Genomic DNA, 24,747 nt, shown 5'->3' with positions numbered 1-24,747 from the left:
CAAGGAACTGGGCCTATGTGTATAGCTAAGAGAACCAATACTAGGGAACTCTGTGTTATTTGAAAACATGATTTGGGATAAGCTGGTTACAGGTACTGACCGTAGTTTTTCATTTCAAGCTATCATACTATTTTGATCTTGGGAGTTATGCATAAGGAACTGAAAGAGAGCTGTGCTTTGTTTCAAACAAAGACTGCTACAGAGCCACAATAGTCAGAAACTGTTCCCAGGAGCAGACACCAAAGGCTTATATGCTAAGAGAACCAGAGTCTATTCACATCAAGAAAAATGTAGTCCTATCCTGGTGTGTGTTATTGTGGTTTTGGGTTTTTTTTTTTGTTTGTTTGTTTTTTTTAAATTTGAAGACATACACCTTAATAGCATGTAGTTTTTCTTCGCTAAGGTTTTTAGGGAGCAGATCTATGCGTATTTCAGTATTTGGTGTTTGTATATGTATGCTTAGTATCTTTTCTAAAATTTGTGTATGTAGAGCTGCAGTTGGTCTGCAAGCACTGCTCTATATTTGGTAAGACTTTACACACTTATTTATATCCCCAGAATATATAAAGCTGAACAAAGTAGACATTTAGAAATACTACATCTATATTTGGGATTCTTTGCACTTGCCTTCTCATGTGTTTGAATCTTTTGAGTTAATCTTTTTCACACTATTCTCTGAAATAATGAGGATTAGAAGTTAATCAGCCTTCCTTATATTTAAGAAGTGTAATCGCATGACCTCCAAAACTGGAGGTTTACAAAAGAGCAGCAGATATCACAAGTCTTACTATCATAAGCATGAGAATTGACAACAATGAATTTCTTTGACCCAGTGGGAATAATTTAAAGCCACGTGTTTGTAATGTAGAAAAGTCACAAATAGGTAGATGAGCAGATAGAGAACTCACTAGGCTCTTTGTTGACCACCTGCTATTCTGGGAATCCTGGCTGATAAACACAGCCATCCCCATCTGTAGATGGGGAGTTATAATTAATTACCTGCGACATTGATAAATTTCTTTTAGGATCTTCTCTTAATCTAGTGGCGCATCTGTATCAAGTCCTCCTTTCCTTCTTCCAACATGAAGAGTCTATTTATGGACTCAGATTCGTAATTAAATGGTTCATTTGCAAAAAGAATGGTTCCCAGGAAAATGTGAGCTCTATTTCTGCGCTCGTGTTAGGCTTTGTCAGACATTACATGAGAGATTTGCTCATGTTGGCCTGCTGCTCCTGGCTTTTCAGATAATCCTTTGTATTATGTTTCCAGTGCATGTAGATAACTTAATTTAACGTTTTTCTAAATGCCTGCATGCAGGAAAGCTAACCTTATATGACCATAATTAGAATTATTTATATACTGTAAAAATTTAACTGAATCAGAATTACTGGAAAATGTGATTATTTTTTTTTAAGAATACATTTTGCTGTAATTGAATTAAGTTAAAGCCTTAATTATTTTTCAGCTCTTGCCTTATGCTGTCCTCCCACTTGATCATGTCAGTTGCTTTAACTGTATATAAAGTTCACTTTGGCAGCGATGGCTATCCTCTTTATCGCTTCATTTCAATGGGTTGTTACTCCAAAGCCCCAAAGTTCTAATAAATTGTGTTAACAGGCTTAAAAACTTGTGTGAATAATGTCTTCAGGTTACTGATTCTAATGTAGACTTCCATGTAGATAGCTATGAAATAAACCGAACCACAGTCCTTGTTGCTCTAGATACCATTTATACTGTTAACCACTGCAATCTGGCTTGCCTGGGAGATAAATGTGATCATTGATGAGCAATTAGGAAACAGTTTTATGGAGATCTGGGCTTTATGTTGCGGGCTACCGGGGCAGAGAAGCAACCTATTTTCTGAAGGTCAGAACATGTCATGAGGGGATGAGCTCACACTGGGGTGAGGAGGGAACAAACACAATTTTAATTAATGTATTTTGGTGTGGGGAAGAGAGGAGGCAGAAGGCTCTTCTTTGGTGATGCAAGATTGATAACACTTGACCACAGACATTTTGATGCCTGAAGGCTGTTCACAGGCAGTTTTATTTTTATTTGTGTGTCTATATATTAAAAAAAAAAAAAAAGACTACTCAGTCTGGATTTCAAGGAACGGTAATATTTTGGTGGTAACACAGTGCTTTTAGGGGGTAACACAGTGCTTACGTGCTTTTAGGTGTGTTCCAGTATATGCAATGAAGACATAGAGAGAAACAAAGAAAAACCTCCAGGCTGCTTGTTTGGCAGTTTACTTCATTTTTAAGTTCAATAAGTACAGAAATATTAACAGCAAAACCATTATGTAATGAGCAGTCATCCTCTGCTCCAGAAATGAAAAAACAGAAGGATAAAGTAATATCAAAGCTTGCCTTTGCTGCTCTGCATAGAAATGTAAAGGACAGGTTTAATGCCACACTCAGTATGGTGAAAGGCTTGGAATAAAATGAGATCAGCCTGTCTTAGCTTCAGTTTTGGATCAAGCCAAGCCTCAGCTATGGGCCTCCAGAATCTCAGGAAGGTACTTTTGTTGAGGCACTTAAATGTCATGCAACATGCACGGTATAAGCACCTACAATGCAGATGAAGATATGGTATTAAATACTTAAAGATTGGCTTAAACTCTGAAGCACTGTCTTGCCTCTCCCTTCCAAAAGGTATGTTAGCACTTAGTATCTATAGATATAACAGAGAAGGTTCTTATTAACCATGGAAATGCTTAACCCTGCTTTGAGTCTTGCAAGTTCTTGGCCTTTTTGACATCCTGTGACAATAAGATTTTAGTACAATTATAAGTTGCGCAGAAAAAAATTCTGCTCTTCTTCAGTTTTGAATTTTCTCACTTTTTAATGTTACGATCTGTCTCCTTGCTTTTGAGTCAGAGGCAGAATGAGGATAGAAACTTCAGGCTTTTTCACAATGTTGTTTCCTATTAGTCTTTTGTGGTATCTTCCCTGCTATTGTGTCCCTTCTAGTGTAACCTTCTGAGGCTTTTTGGGCACCATTTAGCATTGTTACTTGGAGATGCGTGGATCTCTGCATGAATCATAGTCCAGCCTCTTTTGAGGAGCTGTTTTCTGGGAGAGAAACTGCTGGGTTGTGCCTTTTCTCCCCGCAGGCTGCTGTACAAGCCTCACGCTTGAACGTTGGACTCAGTCTCCTGAGTGACCTGGTGGCCGTCAGGCTGGCCAATTTGGGTGTTTAAATCCAAACACCAACCCTACATCTCAGGAAATTTTTAGCATTTGACAATTCATCTATGGGTGGGCTAGACAAAAACAAAATGTGATCGTGGCAGCCTAACACAGAATAAATTATTTCAATCCACCGTATTCTGTAGCAGACAGCAATCCTTTGACTTACATGAACAGAAGAAATGGGACAACTGGGCTGACGCAAAACTTGGAGAGCAGTGCCAGTAACAAGCCTGACTTCTCTGAAACCAGATCCTGCCCTGACCCTGATTAATTACTGAAGAGTTGTTCGCACAACCGAATTCCTGCTGTCAGTGCGTCCCGCGCTGCCTGCCAGGCCTGCCAATGAAAATAGAGCAGTTGTAATCCCTGTGAATTATCCCTGTGGCTGGATGTAGTGTCCTATCAAATGATTATCATGTGATAGGGCTCCTAGTGCTTTCCAGCTCCTCTGGTTCCCCTGATGAAATATTAATATGCTTTTAACATTTAAGGTTATTATTCTTGTACGCTGTACTTTAGGCATATCTTTCTCTGCAGCCATCATATACTTTATAGAGCCAAAATACCCTGTATAAAACAGATCTTTCTGTCTTCCAAGACAGACTTATAATGAATGGCCTTAGTTGAATCATTATGCTAAGTAACCAGCAGTGCTTTAAATACACTAACATGGGCTGAAGTAGGTGTAATGCAGTATGAAGTACACAGCTATTCCCAGAAGAATTGCTTCTTTCATCTCCAAGTTAGTAAGTAGAGACTGGGGACCTGCTGTAGGCCTGGCTTGCATGTTAACTTGCCATGAGCAGCACACGGCAGCTGTACCATGGCAGGGTGGGGGCTGGCTTCAGACTGCTGGGCGTGAGAACTGAGAGGCAGTGAGAGACATCCTTCAGATACATAAGGAAGCTAGGAGTTAGATTTACTTAAATGATGCAGTTTTGATATCCAGCAGGTATATTTTTAAGTCCAATTCCAGGCTTTTCAAAATCTCGCATTCCTTTCCTCTCCAAAATTCTCTGAAGCTCCTTAAGGGGAATGAAGCAGGTTTATTTGATTCTATTCTTGTGCTTGGACCTACGAAGTTCACACTTTTGCGTTTTCTTCCTTAAAAGGGTGAGAGATGCACATTTAAAAAAAAAAAAAAAAAAAGGAAAAAGGGGTGAGATGTTTATTACTGATAATCACCTGCTTTCAAGAGCTTGAAATGAGAATGAAGAACAAAACAAAACACAAGTGTCAGGAGACCTGCAGTAGAACCTGCAGGCTGGCAACATTTTTATGAATGAGTGAATCCAGGCTTTTCTCAGCATGGAACTTGCTCAGGATAGTGATTCCTTGCACACAGGTATTTGGCTGTGCAGGTTTTAGCTCTTGCCAGCTTTTTTGGAAAACATATTAGCTGCCTTGACGTCTGAAATTCCCTGGGGAGTACCCAAAGAGAGCTCTTAAAGTGGTACGGTTTTGCTAATTAGTAAGGCCAACTGTTGTCTGGCTGAATTGTCTGCATTAACAACGGGCTGCCTTTGCCTCCCCTCTCCAGTTTTAATTCTAATGCTAACAGAGCACATTCTGATTATGCTAATAATTCTGGCTTTCCTACATAAGGACATATGTGAGGTGTGCTGCGTTTCCTAATTGTTTCATTCTAGTCTTGCTGGTCCATGTACAATATTCATAGGTTTTATTCTTTCTGTAAAGAAAGGTCAGCCTAGTGGGCACTGCTGCAGCAGGCATTTCAGGGACAGAGAGCAAAGGAAAAATGACAGCTTTAGCTTTAATTGTTACTGTCTAGCTAGGGTATTGATATGACCATTCATGAAATGGCATTTGAGCACCTCATCATCAGTGTTGTAACCTCACGACCTCTTTATTGCATAGAGGAGACTATTGTGTGGGTGGAGAATTGAAGCACTAAGTGTCAAGTGGTTTGCTCGAGGTTACTAAAAAAAAAAAATCTGTGGCAGAGAAGACATTGAGCAGCTATCGGGTGCTGGTTAAGAGCCCATTACTCGGGCTTTCTCTTCCTAGCTGGGAATGTGCCAGGAGGCATCTCAGCAAAAACCATCTTTTCTGAGGGTAGAAGACAAATTTCTCCCTGAGAAACTGGAGCTGTGATTGAACTTCACAAGAGAGAACGGTAGTTTCTTTCCCCAAAATAGAGAAACCAAAAGACAGAGGCTCTCTACTGCAGAAATCTGGCTGAGACATAAGCTTTGTACTTTTTGTGCATTTTTTTCCCTTCAGTAAATGGTGAAGTCATATTTTTGTAGAGTATTAGGTATGTGGTTGAATATTGCTAATGAATATATTGCAGAGTAAACATGACTGACATAGGACTGTTTTTATTGCAGTGCTGATTTTGAATCCAGCTATCAAAAATAACCTCACCCTGATTGGACACATCTGCCTACACCGAGCTATTTTCCTGCAAACTGGATGAAGCCCAGGCTCTGGTATGTGGCACTGGTACCACACTGAATCTTTGCAACGTCATAATTGCGCTGCAGAGGATAGCTTTTTGCCAGAGAAAAAATATGTGGCATAATGTATTGAAATGTATACTACTGGGACTCATTCTGTACCTGTGTGCATAGGCACAGGGTAAGGAAAGGAACACAGCTGCAAGAAGATGATTTTACACGAAACAGGACTGGGGCTGAGATAAACCACCAAGATTTTGGGTCATTGTACTTTATATAGGTCTAAGTAACATACATGCAGTGGCTTCCACCTTTGGCGGGCACAGCACTGACTGCCTGTAGGAGACCTGGCTTTGTTCGTCGCTTTGGTACTGACTTTTGTGCCCCCTTTGAAATGTCCTGTTGCTTTGTGTACGGGACTCATCCCATCTACAATATGGGGGTGATGAGTGTGGAAACAAAGTTTTGGTTAGGGAGCGAGTGGCAGGTTGGCATGAAGTATGCAGGGGTAGCGTTTCCTTCTGGCACAATATTGTGCAAAGCACTTGCTGCACCGTGAGACACTAATGCAGAAGAGCTGAGCACCCTTTGGTGTCTATTCCCCAGCACAGCTGACCCTGCTAGTGGTCTCTCACCCAGTTCTGTAAATCACCTTAAGATCTGGTGCTTAAAATGTACATAAAATGTATATAATGAGAATTATTGAGAACACTGTGAAATTCCTCTCTTGATGATAAAATTGTGCATATCATCTCTGTTGGGCTGATGTCCATAAATAGTGATTGTCCTGACCCACAAAATTAATACTAATCTTTGCAGTATTAAGATGCAACGGGGCAACCCAAATTAGAGCTTTGGCATTACAACCGAGTTGTGTTGTTTTTGTGGCAGTTTAAACCAGATTGTTAGCAAAATAACTGTTTGTTACGGGTTTTGTGTATAGGTTGCTTTTTTGTTTCTTAATGTTAGTTAAGGACATAAAAATGAGAAGCCAAAATATAGGTATTTATTTGATTGACAGTAATGGCTCTGAGAGAAGCCGTTTAAATATTATTTACATATTATTTGAAGCCATAATAAGCTATCATGTCAATCCATAGCATGGCATTGTTACTAAATGAGTCTCTGACAGGGTAACTCATAATGGTGTTATGCAAATTAAGCACATTTAAAAACTTTTGTAAGAACATTACTGTACAAGCAAGGTAGCCAAGTTTTCAACATCAGCGACTCTGTAATTTTAAATTTAAAATGCACAGTCTGTATGTGTGGCTAATGTCTCTGCAAAGCTCTTTAATAAGGGCCAGACTCAGCAAACGCTGAATGTGTAAGTCCCTCCTGATTTAAATAGGTATTTCAGCACGTAGTACTTCTACTAATGTTGCTTTGCTGAACTCAAACAACTACCCTTGTAGGATGGATAGATAGAAAATGATAATATATTTTCTGCTCTCCCTGAAAAACGTTGTCTCTAAGACAGACTTTGGATGTTGAGATTGGTAAAACTTGGATGAAAAGGAGGATAGGGTGTGGTCTAACAAGGAAACGCTGGCAAGCTTTAAGCATGTGTAATGGTGGCAAATGACATTTTTCCGTAAATAGTCTCTGAGTATGTAGTTCTACATCAGTAAATACTCACACAGCTGAGTGATTAATTCAGCTGGCTGTATGGTTTTGGAGAAAATGACAGTGCTCCAAGGCAGTTGCTCAGCTTCCTCACTAAGATACAGAGCATCAGTGTGGTGTTGTCTAAGCTTTTGTGTAAAAAGACCTGAGTACAGACAGTACAGGATTGTGAACCCCCTTTCTCTGCGCAAAACATTCAAAGCCACCTGGCTGGCTGAAATACAGCTTCAGGAAAATCTAGCTCAGAGGGGTATAATCGAAGTTAAAAGGACAGATGGGTACTATCCCAGAGCATTTGATGAGAATGAGACGTCCCAAACACAAAGTGCAACGCTGCTGCTCTCCTGAGTAAAACCATCAATGGTTAAGAAACATTTGGGAAACTGAATTGCTGTGCAAAGGTTTCTATTTGGTGCTTGGAAGCATGGCATGTCCAGTGTGCACAGTCTGAAGAACTGGAGGCCTCCTCACTGCAAAGTGTCAGTGTGATACTAGAGACGTTTTGAAGGAGAAGTGGATCTGCTTTTCAGAAGTCTCCTCCTAAGTTTCAGAGTAAACATTTTCTTGCAGATGTTCATGTCAGTCTCTGAGGAGCAAAAGGTTGAGTCCCACCAGAAGCTGGGGAGCTATTCCAGCCTTTCTTTTCACTGTGTAGAGGGAGCCTTAAAGGCTTCATGGGAGCCCACAATACATTCTTGTAGTATGTCACTTGAAAAATGACCACAGTCATAAAATTGTCATGTAGGGTTTCCTTTGAGTCCTGGAGTGTCTGAGAAAATATGTGCTCTCTGTCTGCCAGGGCTATTCCAAGTTTGTAGGACATGTTTTCTGTTCATTTTGTGATTTGGGGTTGCTCAGCAGAGATGTAGCCATGTACAAGAGTTATATCTACCTCTTTCTGCCACTGCTTCCCTCTTTCTTTTATGAGTGCACATATTCACACACATGCGCACACGACTGCCGAAAAAAGTGTTGGTAATAGTCTTACTGGCCTAGCCAGCATGCTGTCGGCACCATTTGAAGCCAGACTTGCTTAGGTTTTGTTTTTGGCTGTGGAGATTCCTGAAATACGAAAGAAAGCAAAACTGAAAATGTATTTTAACCAAGCAAGGATGCATTCTTTCCTTGCAGCCATCCCATGAGGTTTGGCCAGTCCATCAGCATAGGTTTATAAGAGGGATTCCTGAAAGCGGCTGCCAAAAGAGCAGCTTTGGAGTGTCAAGCAAGATCTGGATAAAGCTGCCGTGATATGTCAGCTACACATTCTGATGGGCACTGATACCATGGGGGGATCGTAGAGTCTGATACTGACGCCTTGCTGCTGCCTTGCACTGATTCTAAATGTTCACTTCTCAGGCTAAATCTCTGTACCTTGGGGAGCCTGTGATCCCTTCAGGAGGTACTGATGTAATTTCCAGTTGTGTTAACGATGAAGATCCTGCATCCTTTGGATTTCATGAGTGTTTGAATTTAAAATACGCCTGGTTCTGTTTTGCTTTCTAACTGAAGCTTGACTGCTTAGGAACAAGCAGTAACCAAAATGCATTGTGCATAAAAAGACATCACCCCCACCCCCCAAAAAACCAACCCAAACAAAACCTCCTTATTCAACACTGCTTTTGAGTTTCTTCCTGCCCTTACAACCTCCTTTTGATTTCCAGTCCAGGTCTGCCAAAAGACTTGGATTCCAATCAAGGCAGTTCGCAGAGCATTAATACTCAGATAAATAAATGCAACAGGCAATCAAGCTGCTGTGAGCTAATGGCAGGACACTTGAAAGTGCTGTATTTCAGATAATGGTGTCAGTTTCAGAAAGGCATGCAAACTGGTTTAATCAAATGTTACATTTTATTAAATTCCTGACCATTGGGAAGGAGATTGCATAGGAGAATTTAAAAGATTGGGAGTTTCTGGCTTTATTTCTGCACTGCTGATAAGCAGTAATTTTTGCAGAAGGGGAAGAAGTAATCCTCTGCAATAAAACCATTTTCATAATACCATGGGAATGAGTTATTGCTTGAGGTAAGGCACAGTTTCTAATGGCTGCCTAAGCTTTCATCTCCATCTTTCATGGGCTAGTCAGACATTTTTATAGTGCTGACACAAAAAGAGAGCATTTATGTTGCTTCCATTCTCCATCTGTCAACAGTTAGGTTAAAGTACCACTACAGGAATACTTTTGATCTGATTTCCATTCCAACGTGGTTCATCAATATACAGTATTTGAGCCATGCCAACTCTCAGGGTCATAATCACATATTTTTTATGCACCATTAATGGTTAGCAAATAGGAAACAAAAGTCTGTCTTTTTAATGTGAAGAGCGTGGTACTTTCTTTTATTCTGAATTTCCCTGATGTACCTCCCTTACAGTTTTCTAAACTATCATGAGTTGTTTTTGAGTGAATAGTGTGAAAAGTCAAAATATGTTAGGCCAGAGAGGAAGTGGATTTTCATTTTGCTTGCGTGATATACATCCATGAACACCAATAATTGATTCAAATTTGTGCATCAGGTAGGAGCAAAAGGTAAAGAGGGAAGCATTGTAATAAACCTTCTAATCCCTCTTTTACTTATGATTCCTTTCAGCTAATGAACCTAGTTTTATTAGTGGCATAGACCACAAAAAGGTTATTCTGTGGATAAATTTGCAGACCTCCATGAAACAACTTACTACCTTATTCTGTGTTTAGTGCAGTTGTAAGGCTGGACGGGGTTGATGTGTTTGCAGCAAACTGAAGCAGACTGTAAGGTGCACAGACTTCCTGTTCCTATCCAGTGGAAACTCTGGTTTTGTTAATATCTGGAAAAAGGTATGTATAACAGAAAATAAAACTACAAGGACAAGAATTGTTACCTTCTTTTTTAAGGCATGTTTTCTGGGCTTATTTCTAGGATTATTCTTGTGAATTCCTGTTTTATTTTTCCTGGTTGGTCCTTACTACCTTGTAGAATAGCACCCAAATCCAAATATGCCCAAACCCAGCTTCTTTCACTGATGGTGAGCAGAACAGAAAAGTTATTCCAGACCACTTCAGTGTATCGTGCTATGCAAGACAGTACGTGGCAAAAATATCCTCTCTGTGCTGAGAAAGAGGTGGATGGGGGATGGCAAACTTATTTTAAATTAAAAAAAAAAAAGGAAGTTAAACTCTGAAGAGGGGGAAAACAATCTGTTTTTAAAGGAATTTTCTTCCAAGTACCCCTGTCCCTCGGGTATGCAATATTCACTTAGTGTAAATTTCTTTCAGCTTTCTCTCAGGTTTCGAGTGCCTCATTTTTCTCTAGCTAATATAGTGCAGTTCATATACTATATTTTATGGGTGACTGGCTTCCAGAGGAAGGTAGGTGTGAAAGACCAGGCAACCATGAAACTGAGTTATATGGAGTAATCACTACAGGGGAGAAGGAGTGTTTAGTCCCTTTCCTGTCACAGTCAGATGAAGCTTTCACACTATGGGAGTGATTGTAAAGATCCAAAAGAGATATTACTTGGTTTTGTTTCAAGTTGTTTTCAGTTCATTGGCTGAGATTCCTGGCTTCTGGAAACTTTACGTTATGTTTCCGAGCAATCCTGAGGATGCTGTTGGCCACTGGAGTGGGTATTATAACACACTCACTCTGCGCCTGGCTCGAGCTGCATGATTAACTTGTTAGCTGTGGTCTTGTGGTCCATGTGTATACAGATGTAAAGTGCCGCATCTTGGCTTTACATAAACAAAAGTCTTTTTTGTCTCAACAAAGTGCGCTGTGTTGCATTTCTTGCTGTCGGAGTCTGTGTATTTGTATAATTAGGACGGTCCAGCTGGTGCATGTGATTGTGTTTCTGAGCTCTTATGCAGTTGAGATCTAGGCCTGAATTTTCACAGAATTAAGAGATCAAATCCAAAATTCCTTGGACTGTTTTTAATGTTCAATGCTTTAACTGCCTTTGTACTGTGATAGGGAGATGCAAAGGGTCAAAATGTGCGTTTATTTGGGGCTTTAAGATGTTTCAGTTGTGCATGGTTTTGCGGGTCTGATCCTACAACTTTCTTTCATGCAGCTGGGAGCCTTCTTGTTCCCCCAGCCAATCTTTCATTGCTTCCACTAAGCAGGGACCTGAGAGCTATTAGAAACAGGAACAAAAAAATGTGAATTTTACTCCTGTTTTATTCATATCTACAGCTTTCTGTCTCTTAGTTGTGCTTCTTCAGTCCTCTTCTCATATTGTTGTCCACCCTCTGTTACCTCCCACAATGATGATTAATGGAATGCTCTACACTTTTTTTGAACTCTTGGTTTTTCCTCTTAGTTCCTGATTATTTTAATTCTGCCAGACCCTTTTTCATATCCTTTCCTCGTCTGCCTCTAATTTACAGTATATCATTTCTCCTACTCCGACCCCTCATTGCCATTCCTGTAACGTTCCATGTTCTTTCTTGGAGCCTGGGCTGAGCACACAGACCAGTTAAAATGAAAATATACTTTCCAGATTTTAGTAGCCTAATTATTTTATTTTAAATGAAGCCGAGACATCAATCAGGCTGTTCTCTAAATCCCAGTCACGTCAGCAGCTAAATGAAAATATCAGTTATTCTCTCCCATTCCCAGCCCACTTGCCTTTAAATGGTATTATCACAGCAAATATTAGGAGTTTAGACATGTCCATAGTCTTTTGTTGAAAAGCTCTTGCAAACAAGGCAAGGGAGATGCATCTGAAATCCTAATATCTCGTGAAATAATATTAACAATGGGTCTGGCACATGTGAGCGTTCAGACAGGAGGCTGTCAGATCCCATGAGGTTGAAAGTGAGAAATATTTGAAAGACAAAGAGCAAATCATAGAAATGGCAAGTTTAGAAAAAGGATTTTTTTCAGGCTGAGCAGTGCAGGCTCCTGGGGCCAGTTCTCAGCTCTGACACCAGCTTGCTTCTTGGCTCCAGCCAGGGATTTCTGAAGAGCCTTACAGGGCTTGAGCATGTCCGGTAATCGGATCCTGTCCTCTCTGACAGCTTTTTTCAAAGTCGTGAGTGCCCAGAGCTGCTAGGGACTTTAATTAGAGCTGTGGATGCTCAGCTCTGCCGAAAACCGGATCCAAAGTGCCTCAGGTTGCTTACTCAAAAAATTGTGTGGCCACATTGGAAGTATTTGCCTTTCGGGCCTTCTTATAAGTTTCCCTCCCCTTCATTTTTCTTTCCTGTTAATCAGGAGAGATACTGCAGAAACTGAGTTACATAGGTGAAAAAGCTGTGTTAAGAAGATGGACACTTAACATATAAGCATCTTAGAGACCTCACCTGAGCTTTTGGAGGTCCTGTGTTTTGACTCGCTGTAGGAGCATATAATGGATATTAATGTAGCTTTTGATTTCAGGCTTCTCATTTCAGGCAAATCTGTGGGTCCCTCTGTGACCAGTGGGGAGGGATGCTCTTCCAGAGGCTGATTTGGTGACTTTTAAGTTAGGGTCTTTATCTGAATCAGATTTTTCTGATGATTTTTACTGCTCCCAAACCCTCTTCATATCCTTTCCTGGTCTGTCTGCAGTTTGCAGTGTATTATTTCTCCTACTCTGACCTGTTTTCTCTGTAACCATGAGCACAGAGGGAGTTGGGAACGGTAATACAGGCACTTCAATAGTATCCTCTATATAGTGAAAGACAGTTTAAACTAAATAGGCAAAATGACAGGGGAGGATGCTGGAGAGGATGAAGTAATTTGCGGTCAGTCAGTTACAGAGTTAGGAGTATAATTGTCTCCCCAGGTTTAGTCCAGTGCTTTTTTTCCAGTGGACTGTGCTTTCTCTCCTTATAACTATATACTTATTGACAGTGTGTACCAGTAGCCAGTCTTACATTAGGGAATCCATTTCTATTTTTTTCCTGACCAAGTTGGTTTTGTTTAACTTATCATGGAAATGAACCAAAAAAATCTGAAGTTTTTATTGCTTCTATTTCCTCTTTAATACATTACTATTTCTGTTTTTTATTTTTCCCCTTTTTTCTTCCACTAAACTCCAAGGGGATGAAGATGCATGAGAGGCAACGTTAAGAGCTTTATCAAACTTCTGTCTAATAATAATGAGATTTGCAATGGGCGTCTAAAGGACACAGATCAGAACCACTTACCATAATGGCACTACAAAGTAATGAAGATTCAAGTGGTTCTTGTTAGATATGAAGCTATCAGAGTATCCGAACTCATCTAATATCCTCTTGCTAGAGAAGAGGCGGTCACTGATGCTGGGAAAGGTTTACTTGTATTTTTTGTTTCAAATCCAGGCAAAGCAGCTTGAAGTCTGTGTTGTTTAGATTTGTGGGATTCCAGGTGTGCATGCTGGGGCTCTCCCTCCCATTAAATCTTTAAATAAAAGTTCTAATAAATTTCCATTGAAATAAGTAGTAACCACATTTAATGACCAGTTTGTTTGAGTGTTAACAGCCTGTTAGCTAACAAACTCGTCATTAACTGGTGCTAACTTCTCCCGACTTGTTTAAATAATCCCTTAACATCAGCCCTGTTTGTATTAGGGTAGTCATGTAAAATTTCTGTCCAATGCTTCCCTTTTTTTTTTTTTTTTTTAGTTGAGACTATTATTATCCAGTTTGGTCCTTTCTTCTTTGACTGTTCCACTTCCCCTACTAGTATTTTCTCTTTGTGCATTAAGATAGCAGTTTTATTTTCTTCTGTATTTTTTCCAGATTTATCTTAAAATCTCTGCTTATTCAATGAATTAGGTGACAAACCCCTAGAGGTAAATTGAACTACGGAACATAAAACTCACAAATCAGTGGAGCTGTGGGCTACATCCTGATTATGTACAGAATTCAAATGAGCTTGGGGAACCCATTTGTGTGCTGTTAGAGGAAGCAGAAATCATGTCCCCAGTCTTGCAAAGATACCAGTGCCTTTCTGCTAGTCCAACAGAATGACTTATGTGTAAACTTGCATCGCGTTTGCAGAACTAGATTCTGTGTATTGTAGGCCTAATTTAGCTGTAGCATTTGTTTTATACCACAAGCTGTCTTGGCTTCATCCTGTGGAAGGAAGAAGAGAGTCAGTTCGGTTCAAATAAAATCTTAAACTTTGGCCAACACTCAGATTAAAGTTGAAATCAGCCACTCTTGAGGTGATAAATTGTGGAAAAAAAGTAGAGAAGGGGAAAGATTATTTTAAAAGTATTTTCTGTGTTCATTTTCTCTGACTGATTCCATACTAAAACTGGTAAGTAGGGGTGGGCAGCACCTCAGGAAGTTATCTATGTGTCTCCTTACCTCAGAGCAGGATCAATGAAAATTTTGTCACGCATGGCGTGTCTGTCTAACTTCTTCTTGAAAGATCTGCAGGAGCAGGTGCCCTGCGGCTTTCTTGGGCCTTCTGTTCTTGCTCTTTGCTATTCTTATTACTGTAAATACCAGCCTGAAATTTTCTTGCTGCCGTATAAGCCCACTGGTTGTTATCCTGCTCCAAAGGTATAGCAACAAATGATTCCTCCTTCTCTGCAATAACACACCATGGACTTGAAAATGTTATCACATCTCACCTGCGTCTTCTGCTCTTTAGGCAAAAGAATCCCAAATCTCTGCCTTCTCTTCAATTGATCTACATCTTTCTTAAGATAGAGGGCTCAAAACTGGACCCAGTATCCAGCTAAGATATAACCATGGATATAACAGAAAGATTGCTTCAGGTATCTTAGAAGTTATATTTCTGTTTATTAATCCCAATGCAAAGTATGCCTTTTTTCTGGGAGCATTAGGATGTCCTGCTCAGGATCAGCTGCAGCCCTCTGATGCCTGTCTGAAGATGTGCTACCCAACAGTTGATCACCACTCTTTATTTTTGCAGTGAGTTATTCCTGCCAATTGTTCTATTGAATTTCATCTTCTTTTTTTTCTTTTTTTTTTTTTTTTTTATTGGTAGGTCAAGTTGCTATAAGGGGACCTATAGTCATGAAATTCCCACTGCAGCTTTGCAGATGCAAAAAATCTGGGGTTATTCAGATATGCATGCATAAATGTGTGTGCTTCCTATAACAAACAGTCTTTTAAGCAGTTTAGTGTCATTCATTGCAGTTTTTACAGCTTAGTTACTGCCTCCCTCAATAGCTAATAAAATAGACGGTAAAACTTCACATTCTGTAGGCCAAAATAGAGGATATTTCTGTTGTTCTCTTTCATTATGAAAATGAGGTTTGTGATTGAGCTGTCCTTTCATCTGTTTGTCTGTGTGCAAGTCCCTCTCTAATAACTTTTGAACCTGTTACCCCACTAATTTGCAATGGGGCAGAGGCCTCACAGGGACTGAGGATTCCAGGACTTTGCAGAAAACTTGTGCGTGGATGGAGGGAAGGGAAGCAAACCCTCCTGCCCAAGGCGAAAGCAGCATCCACGTGGCATGTGCTGCTTCCTGCCTGCCTGGAAGGGATGCCTGGAAGGGACCATGGACTGGCTCTGGGGGAATGGAAATGGGGGCTTTCATGGTGGCTGTGGGCCCTGGAGGTGGGTGCCAGGGCTGTTGTCCATTGGAAACAAAGCAGCTGTCATGCTGAAGGGAGCCATTTGTTTTGTCAGAGGTTGATTTTGTGAAACATTCAAAGCCAGGGTTGTTTGTAACACTTTGGTTTTGGTTCAAGCGTTGAAAGGACGTTTCAAGGCATTGGTGAGATAGTTGGGGTTTGTGCCAAAGCAGATGTGGGCACTCATGTAGGTAGCCCTGTAATGGATAGAAATGGTTGATTAAAAATGACCACTTCTAAACTCACAGTGTGATTTTTATAGTAAAAACTCAAGTTCTGTCAGGTCTCTCTGTGCACTATTGGACCACAAAGAATAGAGGAGTGACTGACTCTCTTGCATTGCTTTATTTCTTATAAATTCTTAACCATGAGGCAACGTTAATACACGCACATTTGAGGAACGTTATCTGTGTATGCTTTACAGTGGCAACATCCAGCAGTTGAAACAAATGCAATTTGAGTCTCCTGATCTTAAGGTGTCGTCTGATTTTTCCATTTGCATCCTGTTACTCGCAATGGGAAGTGCACTGGAAAAAAATCCAGCATTTGGGTGATTTACTGCTGTACTTTAGTATTGGCAGTTCAGCTATGTACCATCTAAAGCTCTTCTTCAGCAGCAGACTTCCATTGTAAATAAACTGTCCAGCTTAACTGAGATGTCTTGTGAAAATAAACACAGTGCTTAAAGGGCTGCATATGCTTTTTTACAAAGAGGCTACAGATTTGAAACCTGTGCTGCAGATTCTCAAATTCATCTTTAGATAGAGATGATGCATTTCAGCCGTTGGATGATTGCAGGCCCTTTGGGTGCCCTAAAAAACTCTCTTGTAAAAACATTCAAGGAGAGCGTGACTCTCCAGAATGGAGAGGCTGGAGTTTTGGCTTTAAGTTTTGTGGAATTTCCGTAAAGTAACAATTTCCAAACTGCTGCTTCTTCCAGGAGAGTTAGAAGTGTAAGTTCTTGGGACAGATCAAAGGTCTGAGTCCAGCTACTCCAAAAGACCTTGCATATAAAGAAATAGAGTGCTATTCTTGTGCACTTGGGCAGGTCAATTCAATGAGACTTTTAATCACCCTGCATCCCCCTCCCCAATAATGTGGCTTTAAAAAAATCATCTGTGTTAAAAGCCTTGAGAAAAATCTTGAAAGACCCATCTGAAAATGGAAGATGTGGCAGAACTGTGTCGTTTGATAGATTAGTTTCTCCCCTTTTGGTTTGGGCAGTCATCTGGCTTTAAATTACGTAGAGAGGAGTTATTTCTGTTATACAGCTGGGAGCAGAGAGAACTTGCAGTCCCACTTCAGCAAGCTATTAGATGATACTGGATTAAGAACCTAAACAGTCTCACTGGAACATGCTTGCGTCTAGGTGCATGCTGCCATGCCTTGATGAATTGAGACCTAAGGACCAGTTTTTTAAAGATACCTACAGAAGTACCAAAGCAAATCAGGTGCAGAGGGGGCGAACGCAGATGCCTAGTTCACGGTGTTATGCTGCTCTCTGTGCTGTCTTACTCCAAGCAGAGAGTTATGGGTGTTGCTCACATATTCTGGGAAAAGGTGACTACGTCTCTGTCACTAGAAGAGGAGGTGCATGGTAATTACCGTTACTAAAGACTAATCCTCTGTGGTTTTTTTATTTTCTTCTTTCCTTTCTTGGTTGACAGTCCATCAGTGAATGATTTCTTCATGCCAAACTGTAATGACAGTGACTTCTCTCATTTTACTTAGGGAGTGAGGATGGGAAAAGCTGATTCATAACCCATATGCAACTTAGGTGAAGAGGAAAATGGGAAAGAAGTTGCTTCCTGTGTAGCTGGTTGGTGGTGGCGGGATAACCGTAAGTGATGTGCCTTTCTGCAGAGTTTCCGCATTAGCGGTGGCTTGGATTGAGCAGATGTTCGGGCTATTCTGGTCACTCTTCACCTTTGTCTGCAAGGTGCATCAATCACTGTAATTATAATGGGACGTGGAGCCAGCAACTGAAGGAGAAAAATCAACCCAATCCTAGGAGCAATCTTTCTTGATGAATTCTCCCCCCTAAATCGAAACAATTTGCTGGGTAACCCAGCTGGGGTTCATATGCTTTTGATTACTGTGGGCTATTTAGCTTTACAAAATGACATGCTGCTTAATGGACTTTTAATGGTTATAGGTTTCTCTCTCTTTTTTTTTAATGAGCTTCACCAGTTTGTTACTAATGCCCTGTAGAAATCTGGCAAAGGGCCAGATTTTATGTTACAAATTTTCTGGTTTTCATGCGGCATAAGTGCAACCCATGCAGCCAGTGGGGATGTCTGTGTTACCAATCATACTGTAATGCCATTAAATAAAAAGGAAAAAAAGAGCTAATTGAGTACCCTGCAGTCCTAATAATGGCATACTCAAAGATGATATAATTAACACTTTGCAGCTGAAGTCTTGCAAGAAGTCCAGTCTGTTGTTCAACCTCTGGAGTTTGAAAGATGGAGTTTCTTAAAGCTCACTGTGTTCCCCTTGGCTACTGCCAGGTTGACATGTCAAGTGAAGGTTACGCCACTGTCAAGGCACAGATAAGGTTATGTCCCTCTCAACAAGGAAGCGGGAACTCTCATAACATTTTGCTAGATATAAGGGCCTACATTTTCAGCAATGACTATACCTCAGCTTTCAAATGGTTCTTCTTAAAGGGGCTGCTTTATTTTCAGAGAGTGAATACTCAGCACTTCAGAAAAGCATGGCTTTTTTTTTTTTTTTTTTTTAAGTTGGAGGAGATTCCCATTCTACAGTCACTAATTGATGCTGGAAACATGAGCTGATAGTACCAGAGGGTCTTGATGGAATGTCTGGGCATTGCTTTTGATTTGCAGAAATTTACAGTGAAAGAAGATTTAATTATTTAATCTCTCTTACTGTTTTAATTTGGTGGTAAGACAGATCTCTTCATGTTATGTATTCTCTAATAAGGGTGATAATTCTTAATGAACTTACAGTTCTGCCTAAACTCTCTGTTGAGCCTGGACTGTCAAAATGGCTTGGGCACAAGCCCTGTCTCAGGTGCCAGTTTTAGGTGGGCCTTAGGCAGAGGCTTTGTGCTGTGTTTGCCCATGGCATCAATATGGCACAGTGTGGATAGGCCAAGCATGTGGTGGCTTTGCCAAATTCTCCGTTGTGTCCCAGGAGGTGATGCAGTGGCTGAGGTTCAAGACGAGCCTTGTTCATGCACCTTGCTAGGTGTGTGATGTGCCATGTTGGCTTGCTGAAAGGGTCAAGAATTGTGCAAAGCTTTGACTTCTCCTCCTCCCAGCTGTAAGGGGCTGTGTTGCTCTTGTACTCTCAGTAAATAGCTGGAAAATATTGGGCCACATCCGTAGTCACTGTAAATTGGCAGCGCTTCTGCAGAATTGGTGCAATTGTACAAGTTTATATTGAATGAGTGTCTTGGCTCTGGCTTCCTTCAGTGAATAGCAAGCTCAGGTACCAGCTGGAGTAGCACCAATGGGAGGAGTAGTGCTGTTTTGGGTCAGAATCCAACCTGCAGGGTATATGCTTAAAGAAAAAAAATTACTCTGTTGTCCTGAAGAGGTGTGGCTGTTTGTTTTGCTGAGAATAAGAAACTGCATTTCTCTTAATTAGGAAGTAGATGCTTTTACTCAGGAAATGGATGAGAATTTGGTAAACTGCCATCCCAGGACAAATACAAAGGAAGTGTAACAAATATTCAAGTGGTTCTTTGGAAAGGAGTAGAAAGTCATAAAAGGACAGGCTTCCAGCTTTATGCTTTGAACCCAGAACATATTTAAGTCACATTCATGGCTTTTAGGACAGACAAAACTCAGCTGACCTCAACTGTGTTCCTGCTGGAGCCAGTTTTTCTCCTGGGCCTTACATTGGACTCAGGTCATATGTGAAGAGATTGCTCTGCTTGTGCAGCTGGAGCCTAGGCAGGATTTTCCAACCACGACTAACAAGAGTAGTGTCATGGTCTTTTTTTGGGCCCTCCCTCAGGGCTCTGGTCTAGGATGCTCTTGGCAGTGTGGCTTGAATCTTTACAGTTAGTTTCTTTCTATGAAAATTCAAGTGTATGAAATTTAGTGAAATTCTGAAATGCCAAAGGCACTCCAGCAAGGTGCGCTCAACTTTTGGTTAGCAGGGGCAATGGTCAGGAGAGAGCTGGAATAACCTACATAAAGAAAAACTGTATGCAGTGCAATATATATGCAACTTCAGCTATCAGAACATACTTACAGCTATAAAGTAACTGAGAAAAGGAATATCATTGAGACAAACTGCAGAGGTCCTGTATTATTGGCCTGAGCTGGTAAATCTGCATAACCTGGCTGTAAATGAGCACAGAGAATGCTTCCAGACTGATTTCAGCTGATGAGGAACCACCTAGAGCATCTCTACTCTCATGGCCCCCTGTCTGGAGACTTCATCTGTGGATAACTAAGAGCTGATTGTACTTATGTTTCTTCCTTATATAGTTACAGTTTATTTTCAGTTGACATTGTGAGAAATGAAGAAAAAAAAATCCCAACAAAAAGTAAGTTGATAAAATACCAGTTGAGTCTGCTAGTTTATTGAATTATTGTAGTTGATGCAAATATTTTATTCCCTATTTCCTTTTGCTCTGAGGTCGCAGAGCTTATGATCAAACCAGGACAAATAATGGCATTCTTAGGAATAACGTAAACTCAGATAAATAATCTACAAATACTTATCTGAATTTTAAAATTACATTAGTTTATGTCCCTTTTATATTTACTTCAGAAGAATATTCCCACCAGAAGATAAATTTGGCCAAATATTCCCAGAAACAGCAAATTTAAATGAATATCAGAAGTTATTCAAAGGGAGGAAATTTCAAATCCTTAATCCGAGTATCTGCATCCAGTCAAAATTGGTCAGACTTCCAACATCAAACATTTGGAAAGATGTACTACTAACCAGCTGCAGTCGGGGATCTTGACAGAAACTGTTTGAATTACCAGGATATAAATAATAGTAATGTTGAGGGATGTCTGTGTAATCCATCTGTGGACAAATAAAGAGGCATAATTCATGGATTGAAATTGTTAATTACAGGTTGGATTCTATTTAAGGACAAATAGCAACTCTTAAGATGTATGAGTCTAGAAGCTGGGTCTTGGTGAATTTAGCAGCAATGCTTTAAAACCTTACTACCAAGCATATCCCCTGCACTGGATGTCCCCATCCTTTTCAGAGTGATAAAACAGGATGCTTAATGCTACTTCAATGGCCCCAGCTTGCAGCCTTGTGCCATAGCACAAACCTCTCATCCTTGAGGGTTTGAGATGGTGTGCCCAGCGGCGGTGGGCCGCAGCTGAGACCCCAAGATGCGTCTGGGACTACTGTCTTGGCAGCGCAGGTGCTTGCCCCGACCTGGGACTGGGGCAGAAGAGCCTGAAGCTGTTGCCTCTAGGTCTGCCAGAGCCTGGCTGCCAGAGACCTGAGTGACCTGTGGCACAAGCATGTCCTGCGTGGTAAATAGCAGAAATAGTGATGATCATGTGTGGTCGCTGATGTGATATGCTAATTGCTGTGATATGCAGCTCAGATACAGAAGTAAAAGCCCAGGAGTTTCAAACACAGCACAAATGTTTGTACTATGCTGTTTGGAGCCACTACTGTCTGCTTTTTGTCATCCATGTGCAGCTCAAACTGTGCACCCCTCCAGCAGCCCCAGGACTGAAGCATGTGTAAATAAATGGGTGTTCTTTTTCCTCCTTTCTTCTCTCTAGACTATCCTTTAAGGTTTTACATAATTTACACAGAAATAATTTGTTCCATGTTTTAATAATTTCCTGTGTAAGTAGGAAGACCATGGGGCTTTTCTGTTGTACACTGAATGTATCTGCAAATGTGTCTCCATTGCATATGCAGTCTGTGCTGAATCTGACCTGTTCAGGCTGGGATTTCTCAAAAGGACCCACATTTCTTAGTACAAGGAGTATATCAACTTGATAGTATTTGTTTTCAAAAAAATTTTAATAGCTTTGAAAACTACCATCATATTCTCAGGGGATCCTAGCGTAGGAGGAGTCAGTCAGGTGTCTTGGGTCCTTGTACAATTACATTTCTTAAGCAGATGGGGAAATCTTGTAATTAAATTCACCTGCATTTTATTTATTAATGAATACTTTCCTTTAGCTGATCTGAAGTCCACTGAAACTAATAGAAATATTTCTATTAAATGGCAGTAGGTTTTGAGTCCAGCTCTTACTGGAAGTATCCCAGCTCTTCCAAACTGTCTACCCAATGTTAGCGTCATGGCATTTCTGAATAATCATTCACATATCATTTAAAGCTTTGCATCTTCAGTTAATTTGGCCCACGAGCTTCATGGCAAGGTCTGAATCTCTCCTGATTACCTTATTGCTGCGTCTGCGCCAGCTGGAAGACATACAGAGATGTGGATTTCCCTTGCAGGGCAATTTTGGGTAGGAGACCCCCTACAAAAGCCAGTTTGGGCTTCTTGCATGACAGGATGTAGGAGTGGTCATAGACACAGCATTATTTCACGTTTTACACAGAATATGGCCATTTTCTGTCTTTTCCAATTATTTGTTCTCCTCTTCTCCCTTTGAAAGGGTTATAATATTCTTAAAAGTTGACATATTTATTACATTAGCAAAAGAGTCTCTCTTTATTCACAGAACAGCATAATTATATGGGCTGTGAACAGAAAAGCTTTGTGAAAGCCTGCTAGTATTTTGCCATGTCTCAGCTCTTATTTGAACAAGGACTGCTTAGTTTTCACACTGTAAGCATCTTGGCTTCTTCTGAGATGTGGCTCCAAGCTTCTGAATGGTGGGTTGGATGGTGCAGGCTGGGTGGATGGCCTCGGGCAGATGTCTATGCAGGGGTCCAGTGCTTTAGCTGGGAGATGTTTCGAGTGCTGGCTTCAGCTGGTGGCCTTGCTGGTGCCTGTGGCAGAATTAGGTGGTGAACCTACCAGAAGCCTGGCTAGGAGAGCTCATGTTTTGTATTAGGCAGCCTTTTTGAAGGGTTGTTGAAAAAAATGGAACCCAAAGCTTTTAATGAAAACAGTGACTTTTTGAAGATCATTTTTACTTGCTGATTTTTTTTTTCCCTTTAATGCCCTGCACATGACTTTATCTGTCAGGAAAAGAAATAATCTGTCACTAAATTGTTGCTGTGACTAATACTCTGTGACTAAACGTTGTAAGTCCTTCAGCTGAGGGAAAGTGCTCTAAAAGCCCTGAACTGGGGATCCTCTTTAGCAGAAAAAAAAAGAGGGGCTATGAAGAGCCTTCCTACTTGTCTGACCACAAGCAATGTTGGTACCAGTGTGAAGATTTCCAATGCTTGATATTGCTGATTGAAGGATGTCTGTCTGGGAAAGGTGTGGGAAAGTAATACTGTACTTTATCATCAATGCCTTCATTGACAAAAAGGCTTCCTATTCCTATTGACTGCTTTATCAAATATGAAATGAGATTAATTTCAAGTGGCTTTGAGGTTTGCAGTGAGCACTGCAGCGTGTAGGCTGGTGTCATTCTCCCATAGGAACCAAGGAGTTTGTAGAGTTTTGTTATTAATATTTTACAGTTATCTGAATGCAGATAGTGGCCCTTGATCCTAGAAATTATTTTTGCGTTTGCTTTTTTTTCCTAACTAACTGTTATCCATTCCTGCAACTGGTATTTATTAGCAGATGGATGAAAACAAGCCTGAAGGCAGAGCTAGGGTGGCACACAACAAGGTACCATCCTTTTTCTGTGCCCATTTGGGATTTTAGCCCATGAGACCCCCAGGGTGGGATGTATGTGGGCAGACATGTAAATCTTGGAGACCTGTTTCCAGTTTTGACACGAGAGGCTTATGTTTTGGCCTCCCTACAGTGGCTTCATCCTAATTTGGTTAAAACTGAGCTTTTTGGGATCTCAAACAAAAATCGCTTGGTACTGAATTCTGCCTCAGAAGTGTGAGGGGGAGAAAAGGTGTATGCAGCACTAAATCAATACAGCTGGGCTCCTAACTGGGATGTGCTACGTTTCCTCTGGGGTTGAAATGAAGATCGAATCTCTTGGGTGCCGAGACAAACCTTCAAAGCTCCAAACCTCTGAGCTGTGCTTGTAACATTAGCGTCACTATCCTTTGACTCTGAAAACGGGCTTTCTTTCAGTGGTTTGCTCCAGCAGTATTTTCTAAATCTTCCCTCATTATGCAGCTCTAAAGACAGGACACCAGCCGTGTTGCTGCTTGCTTCTTGCAACTCCCATGCAGTCCGGCAAATGATAAACAAAAGTCTTTTGTATAATATTAATAAGCTTTCAGCACTTCTCAGTGTGGCCTGTTGTCATCAGAGTAAATCATGTGTATCAAAAGCCCTTATATGTGAAAGTTTGTTTTCATATCTGGCCAGCTTTTCTATTCAAACCCTTTTATCATCGTGTAATAAAAATATTTGTTTATTTCTTCAATAGTGCTTCAGTCATGATACAGGAACTGCTTCCCTGAATAGAACAGCACTTTTCTAAGGAGCTTTCTTTCAAATCATTTCAACTGGCCCCTCCTAGCTGCCAGTGGACTTTGAATTCTGTTTACATTAAAACAATAGTAGCAGCTTCATAGAGGCACACATGCCTCAAAGCCATCTTGTAATTGAAAAGTTCAAGTTTTCTCCTGCTCAGGCTCTTCTATTTTATCTACCTCACTGTGTTTTTGAGCTAAATTTAAAATTAAAATTCAGCTTTTATACTTAATGCATAGATCATACTCTACTGATGAGTCCTACAGTGAAAGTTTTGAATGAAAACATTGAGGTTCTGCTATGTCAATATTTTAGAACCAACAGATATTTGCTAACACAAACAAACACTTTTCCCTCTCTCAAGCTACAGGGATAACATCCTGTCAATACCTGTGAGTAAATAAAACCCTAAGCCCAAGCAACCTCTTATGTGCTCTTGAGCTACTGCTACCTTTCTGTTTGCTTTCTAGCTTTTCCTGTGGCTGGCTGCAAATGCCAGGTGATGGAATT

At 40.6% G+C, this 24,747-nt stretch overlaps 1 long non-coding RNA gene across 1 annotated transcript in view; it reads left to right on the top strand.

Moving 5' to 3' along the window:
• Positions 1-5,565: 5,565 nt before the first annotated feature.
• The window catches only part of LOC142407834 (uncharacterized), a 58,061-nt gene continuing 38,879 nt past the window's right edge, over positions 5,566-24,747 (top strand). The window contains exons 1-2 of the long non-coding RNA XR_012775069.1: positions 5,566-5,648; positions 9,934-10,053. This is a non-coding gene — a long non-coding RNA (uncharacterized LOC142407834). The remainder of the gene's footprint in view (positions 5,649-9,933; positions 10,054-24,747) is intronic.

The sequence above is a fragment of the Mycteria americana genome, chromosome 3 (genome assembly GCF_035582795.1).
Source record: "Mycteria americana isolate JAX WOST 10 ecotype Jacksonville Zoo and Gardens chromosome 3, USCA_MyAme_1.0, whole genome shotgun sequence".
Classification (NCBI taxonomy): domain Eukaryota; kingdom Metazoa; phylum Chordata; class Aves; order Ciconiiformes; family Ciconiidae; genus Mycteria; species Mycteria americana.
Note: the sequence above shows the minus strand (reverse complement) of the source record. Positions and strands in the feature narration are given on the sequence as shown.